Source organism: Ischnura elegans, unplaced genomic scaffold, assembly GCF_921293095.1.
Source record: "Ischnura elegans unplaced genomic scaffold, ioIscEleg1.1, whole genome shotgun sequence".
NCBI classification, from domain to species: domain Eukaryota; kingdom Metazoa; phylum Arthropoda; class Insecta; order Odonata; family Coenagrionidae; genus Ischnura; species Ischnura elegans.
Genome location: NW_025791741.1, coordinates 1,592 through 9,054, shown reverse-complemented (window position 1 = coordinate 9,054; position 7,463 = coordinate 1,592). Strand labels below are relative to the sequence as shown.

Genomic DNA, 7,463 nt, shown 5'->3' with positions numbered 1-7,463 from the left:
TCCGCCATTTTAGTTCTTCCGTCTCTATAGAGTCTTACGGGGGAAAGTGATATAATGCCAATTTTTTCATAAATACGCGATTCCTGCCGCATTTTCGGTAATTATAAATTATAATACATTTAATCTTGATGTTCTGGGAACACTTTACTATCAATTTGTAAATTTTAAATCGTGAAAAATAACAAATAATCGCGCTTCAGTCAAGTTTTGATTATTTTCACAGGACGTTTTTCTAGATATGAAACTCTCATATTTATGTCTGAAACAAGGTAAATTATTTCCAAAACTACTATTACTGCTCCCAGGGCTACTATATAGCGTTTTGTTCTCGTCAAAGGAATAATTTCAGATTTTGAAAAGTCCAATATCAACTGAGAGAGAATCGTTATCTTCAGATCGGAAGACATTTCGCATGTAATATCCGAGCAAACTTCCATGAAAACAGCGCAATGGATATTATACTAGGAATTTGAGGAAAAGTCTGGTCAATTTTTAGTGCCGACAAATCGGAAATATTATCCTACCCCAAAATTAGACAAGAAAAACTACAGAAGTCCCAAGCTGTCATGCAGTTTATGTACTTTTCACGAGAGCTGCAGATCATAAAAGATATCATCAAAGGAGGTATATAATAGAAAAAAATCACATTTTTCCAATGCATATAATGTACACACACCACAAATGCTACATTTTAAGATTTCCAGAATGATTTAACAATTCCATCGAAACTAAGATTATTTACATAATGCAAAATAAAAAATAAATCTTAAGTGCACAAGATATAAAATTTCTATTAAAATGGATTCAAATTAGTAGGAGAGAATGATGAATAATTGATAACAGCTGCCACACATCTTGCATTCTTCTCAATGTTGCTATGTTCCTTTACCACCAATGATATTGACTACTCGAATATCTGAACCTGTAATTAAAAATATAAATGAAATTTCGAGCTTTATCACACCAAAATCATTAATTCATAAGTAATTTCAATGAACAGCATCTTAGTGATACATCAAATTCTCACAATCAACAGTCATGATAAAGTTCTATAATGTGTAGATGTTTATTAAACATGCAATCACATAAGTTTCTATATCATCTTTCACGGTTTGAGCAATAGGAAATTAATAAACATGCAATTTCAATTGGCAGACAACTTTCTGGAAATTAATTCTATTACCAAGATGGCAATCTTCCTGTCAGCATACAAAATTATAAAAAGGAATAATATGACATTAACATTCCACAACACTGTTACTCAGTAGCATAACTATGGGGGGAGGAAGGGAAAGATCCCTCCCCAAAGCCTCAGAGAAATAAAAAAAATATTTATAATTATTTTTTATATTGAACTGCATCGACTAAAAGTTAAATCTTTAGCGCCAAAATGATTTCAAATGTATTTCCAGGAATGTTATTCTTCAAAAATTTTCTTGGACTGATTCGTTGTCTGAGGGGGAGGGGGGGGGGTTGCTACTCCAGGCCATCCTATCCTTCCCAAAGCATATTCGTAGTTATGCCATTGCCATTACTCCTTCACGCAAATATTTTAACATTTATCAGATCATCTAAAATTATTATCAAATTGTATACATACAGTCATATTAAACTACTCCATTGCCTAACCTCGAACATCGTATGCTCTCCCCCTTTAAAAAATATTTACATTTTAAAACATTCCAAACAGCGGAATAGGTTGATAGATTTCACATTTAATACGCATTCTCAAACGTATCCCATATTTTAACCCCAGAATACTGTTCAGCAAAGAATTCATGTCAATGGTGAAGGTACCCCCAACTAATGACCCTCATTATAATGATGAACACCTATCTCCATCAACACCACCATGGAATGTGTCATACAGTTTCCTCTGGTATTACATCCATTATAATAACATTCAGACCAGGATTAAGCAGTCAATAGTTATGGAAAAAAATTGACTGTATAAGAGGAATCTCAGAATAGTAGTGAATTAATGCACAGCAAGACCAAACTTGCCTATCAAAAGAACCACTAGTAATTATGAAGAACAGATTTCAACCCCAGAAAACTGTTCAGTGAAGAGTTAAAGTCAATGCTCATGGTACCCTCCAATCAATGAGATGAACAACATTTACTTTCTCCATTAACACCGTCATGGAATATATATTCCTTTAAGTACAACATATAATGTAGTAATTTGCCAAGAAGGATTAAGTAATCCACACTTCTGGAAAGAAACTAACTTAAAAAGAGGAATCTCAGAATTGCAGTGCATTTATGCACAAAAAAACTAAACTTACCCATCAAAAGAAGCAGTCTCAATTATGAAGAAGAGACTTGGCACTAGAAAAAGTTTGCAATGCAATGACCGAGTGGTTGAGGACATGGGATGAGTTGGGGAAAAGGTTGACATTATGGAGGACAGAGGAGTCTGAAGAGACAACTTGTTGGTAAGGCCAAATATCAACTTGGATTTGAGTATGGAATCATATTACTTGCAATATTTACTTTGATTAAACATGTTTTGTGCTTCAATTCCCCCTCTCTACGAACGACTGTTGCACTTATTTGTAATTTGATTTCAGCATTAATCTTATGAACATAATAACATTTCATACATACTAATTTCCTCTTCAAAAATAAGGGGGTACTTCGTAACTGGAACTTTAAAACTTGACTGAAGGATTAAAAGCAGTGGCTTCATAGTATGTGGTTTAGAATACCATTGATTAAAAAATTCAACCATGTTGCAATGACCTAATGCAATTTTTTTTAACCACATGCTGAAGTAGAAAACTGAAAGTAAGAATTACAACTCTACAGCATGCTTAAAACACTCCGTTGTATTTAAACCATACAGTATAGTAGGCCTTTATAATGTATTCTACTGAAGACCAAATGATTCTTTGGTGTTCTATACAACAAATACATGAACTAAACGAGAAACCCAAAAATTATATTTAAACATGAATTCTCTTCTGCATGTTAATCGATGAAGCCATAATATCTTTGGAAAAGAATGATGCCAAGCTGAAAATGATAAGAATTCAGCCAATCAGTGATGTATAAAAAAAGTAAAGCTTATACTACAATTAAGTTAAGTTCGAACTCAAAGAGAACCAATGCGTCTAATATTTATATGCCACTTTCATTATGAGGTTTTTGGCTTTTACTTTGCAGTGCACCATTTTCCTCTAGGAACTCTAATGAATTACCTTCAACAAATATATTCAAAGCTACAGACACTAACCTCAACCCTTAAGAAACAAATAAATGGCAATGTGGTATCCTATTCATACATGCATGCTGGTGAGAAGGGGTAGTTGAACATTCAATGCCAGGGTATTTCTTGTAAAATGTAGAACTTACCCAATCAGTAATGTAGCATCGTGTGCAAGTTCTTCCTATGTTGCTCCCTTGCCAAATGACACTCTTGGAACCTGCATGAACAGCAGCAGCAACATGCAAGTGGTAATGCAAATCAAATTTATTAATTTATTCCAATGGTAAACATTACTAATCACTAGAATATAGAATCAACGCAAAAGGAAATGGCAGAAAATCCCCCTACGGCTTAGGATAAACACCATAAATGGATTTAGGAGTACAATATCCTTGGTTTATCACAACGTATCACTAAGAAATGCATTTTAAAGAAGTTTTTATTGCAACAGAAATCATGATATCTCAAATATATCATTAAAACCATATTATTTTCACACAATACCGCATCAGGTCTTGAATAAGTTATATCTACACATTAACAATAAGCTCCCACTCCACTCTTGGCAATCACTATTTATAAAACATTTATAAAAGCACAATTAAACACACATGCGTAATAAAAGTAAATATATAAGTAAAACAATAAGTTCAAAAAAAAGTTTATATGAATAATGTACACACTGACAACAACGCATTGAAATTGAAATGATGTACGAAGAAATAATCAAAAACTCCTAGTTTTCCATAGCCATATTTTTTAAATGACTCGCAATAATTAGGCATGAATAGTACCGTCCTGTTTGATAATCACTGAAGCCATTTCAGAAAAACCTAATTAATTATATATTTCCATATTTTACAATTAGTTAATAAGCCCGAATACGTACCACAAGTAAATATTCGGCCAAAGATGTTGAAACTTCAAGTACACAGGAGCAGACAGCAGCATAAGCACTGGGCCACGACAAAAGTTCGGTGTTTATGTATTTTTCCGTTTTAACCAGCCCTAGGAATGTAATCCTCTTCACTGGACTTAAACTGGAATTAAAAATTCGGAATGAGTCAAGGAAAAGATTAGTCGCAAAAGCGACTCGTTGAGATTTTAATTGCATCCTAAAATTAAGCATTCACACTACTTCGAAATATAATAGTCATTCTTCTCATAAACTACACACAAATAAAGCAATGAAAAGTGGAGTTTCGTCCACTAATATGTATCCAGATGCGCAGATTCTAGTCAAAAACGTAATTGCCTTTATTGTTGTAAATGACCGTAAGATTACTTCATACCGGCATTGACAAAAACAAATATTTTTATTGAATACAAAACTAGCAGCACTAATAGTTATTGTTACACTTTCTGGTACGTAGTAAAGAACTACGTCAATCATCTCTGCAACCCAGACTAAATATTATATTTTAATCACAAAATTTCACATATTCCATTGATGAATAGAAAAAACAGAAGCACAAAAACACTCGTCAAGAACCTCGCCGGATTATCCGACCGGAATACATATTTTTTAAAATTACTACTCATGCACAGTTCAAACCTAATAATTGAAATACGTGGATCAACGCTATTAAAAATTTAAGGTAATAGTATTAAAGGAACCATTAAGTGTAGAAAAACTTACCTCACGTAGGCGGGAAGACGTTGTTTGGTGTCACTTGTCCCTTCGGCATATTTGAAGCCATTTCGCTCTTCTCTCAGTATTTTGAGGGAAACTAATATTTTTAAACACGTCCTTAGTGCTAATGGAGCAATTAGGAGCCGAACTACAACATATTGTGCCGTATTTCTACTACAAATAACGGAAAATCTTGCCGAGCAACTGCCAGACACATTCACTTTCTACATGTAAACAGCAAGTGCAGAGAACAAAGATGGTAGGATGCGACGACTCAACTTTGTAGTGTATTATCAACAATCCAGAGGACTCTGGATTGTACGGGCTGGGAGTGTGGACGGCACCCGGGTGCTTATTCGATTCGCACGCCGAGCTGCGGCATATTTTCCGAAAAGCCAGTTTCACCGTCAAAATTCCATAAATTAATAAATTCCAGTATAGTTTCATCGTAGATATGCTGTTTTATAGTGAAAATGACACATTGCAAAGAAACACTTGCATAAAATATTTTGTTTTCTCAATTTCAATACAATTAAAAAAAAAGTTTATTTCCAATGTTGCTAGTGTGCAATGGATATTTAGATAATATTCTGTAGTATTAGATATAATTACTCAAAATTCGTCTAATTAGTAAACTCCAGTATAGTTTCATCGTAGATACGCTGTTTTATAGCGACAATGACACATTGCAAAAGAAACACTTGCATAAAATACTTTGTTTTCTCAATTTCAATACAATTAAAAAAAAGTTTATTTCCAATGTTGCTAGTGTACAATGGATATTTAGATAATATTATGTAGTATTAGATATACGTACAGCATCGATCGTATCAGCAAAATTTCCTCTTCAGGGCTTGTCAAATTGATATATCAAGTCTAAATATGTTAATGAGCATGTAGCAGTAGTTGTAATTCATACTTTTCTGGAACTCTTTTACCCCGGGATGGCCATTGGTCCTTCATTCGTGTGAGACGTGAGGAAAATTGGCAAAACCCCCACGTGGACCACCGTGAACTAGAGGATGATCATAAAATACCCATGTATGAAATCGAAATACCTTACCTAAGCAAGTGGGGGAGTGGTTCAGCAATAGTTTTGCTTACATGAGGGAGAGAAGGGCTGAGGCTGATTGTTGAGTTTGACCCATGCCAGGTTTTTAAACTTAAGCTATTTTGCGGCAATACCGAGAGCGAATTTGAATCTACTGGTCAAAGATGAGTCTCAACCGCTCATAACTAGCACAAAAACCCTAACTGGATCCCAACCCTAACCCAGACCCTAATGGTTCTAACTGGGAAATCAGTCTCAACCCTGATGACTATGTAGAAGTTGATGGATTAGAAACGTTGGTCCTCATCAGTCTTACCCTGTCTTAAGCCCGAGATTTTACTACTTGAAGCCTATAAATTTACGAATAAATTCCACCAATGCAGGCGTGTTATAGTGGATGTGCGACATATTGAAATAAAAATTAGTTGAAATTTTCCACAATAATTTTAATGCGTACGATGCGTTTCGGTTCACGGAGCCATTATCTAGTGCGAGAAATCGCAATACATGAGAAAATCTCATGCATACATTTGAGGAGGAGGTGGGGGAGGATTTTGACAATTTTGAGGAAGGTGTGAGAAAAGGGGGTGGAAAATGGTGGAAATGTGCAACTGCCATTTATTTCAATATGTCGAACGTTCACTACGTCACATTTGAATTGGTTGAATCTATCCGGAATATGGGCGCAGCTAGGAATTAAGACTGGGGGGGGGGGGGGGGGGGGGGGGGGGGGGGGGAGTTTAGGTGCAACTAATACCGGGGTTTGTGGGGATATGGAATACCCACCTGGATAACAGGTAGGGCGAGATTAATAAATTGCGGAATTTTAAGATAAATGTTTCTAAATGGTGAGTTTTACGGCTTTCTGAGAGATGTTTTATTAATCCTTACACTATTCTATTAGTAACATCGATCCAATCAAGTAAAATGGATTAAAATTAAAAATTTCTCTGACCTCTGGGGGGGGGGGGTTTATCCCCCAGACCCCCCCCCCTCGCCCTGCTGCCACTGATCCGGAATGCTAGCGTAGCTTATCAGGCCAAACTCTACCAGGATATGTCAGTAGAATTCCGTAAAGCGCAATTATAAAAGGATGATAAAAAAATGGATAATAACTCTTGATGGCATTGAAAATTTATTGTGAAGGGTCGGTATATTTTATGGCTGCGCGTTTCGTCAAAATTTTTCTATGGGCGTACAGATAGCGTTACGCAGATGTTAAGCGAATTAAGCTGTGAGCCGCTGGAGACTCGGAGGCTGTGCGCTAAGCTTAGATTGCTTGAACAATTGATAATGGATATCTTTAAGAGCGACACGGAGAACATAATATTAGAGCCGCACTATATTTCCAGGTCCGATAGAAGCGATAAATTAAGAGATATGTTTTGCCGAACGGTTAGATATGGGAATTCGTTTTTCCCCCGAACCATAAAGGACTTTAATAAATGCTAGTCCCATCTTCGTTAGAGCACTTCATTTTTTATGCGTAGACGGCTGGTGTCCTAACACCCCCCTGCCGCACGCCTTTTAGGCGGCTTGCGGGGTATTATGTAGATATAGATGTAACA

General features: G+C 35.7%; 1 long non-coding RNA gene across 1 annotated transcript; it reads right to left on the bottom strand.

The window, feature by feature from the left end:
* Nucleotides 1-472: 472 nt before the first annotated feature.
* LOC124173674 lies at nt 473-4,141 on the bottom strand. The gene is made up of 3 exons (XR_006868694.1): nt 4,101-4,141; nt 3,358-3,428; nt 473-922 (listed from the first exon to the last, which is right to left on the bottom strand). It is a non-coding gene; the product is annotated as an uncharacterized LOC124173674 (long non-coding RNA).
* Nucleotides 4,142-7,463: the final 3,322 nt, after the last annotated feature.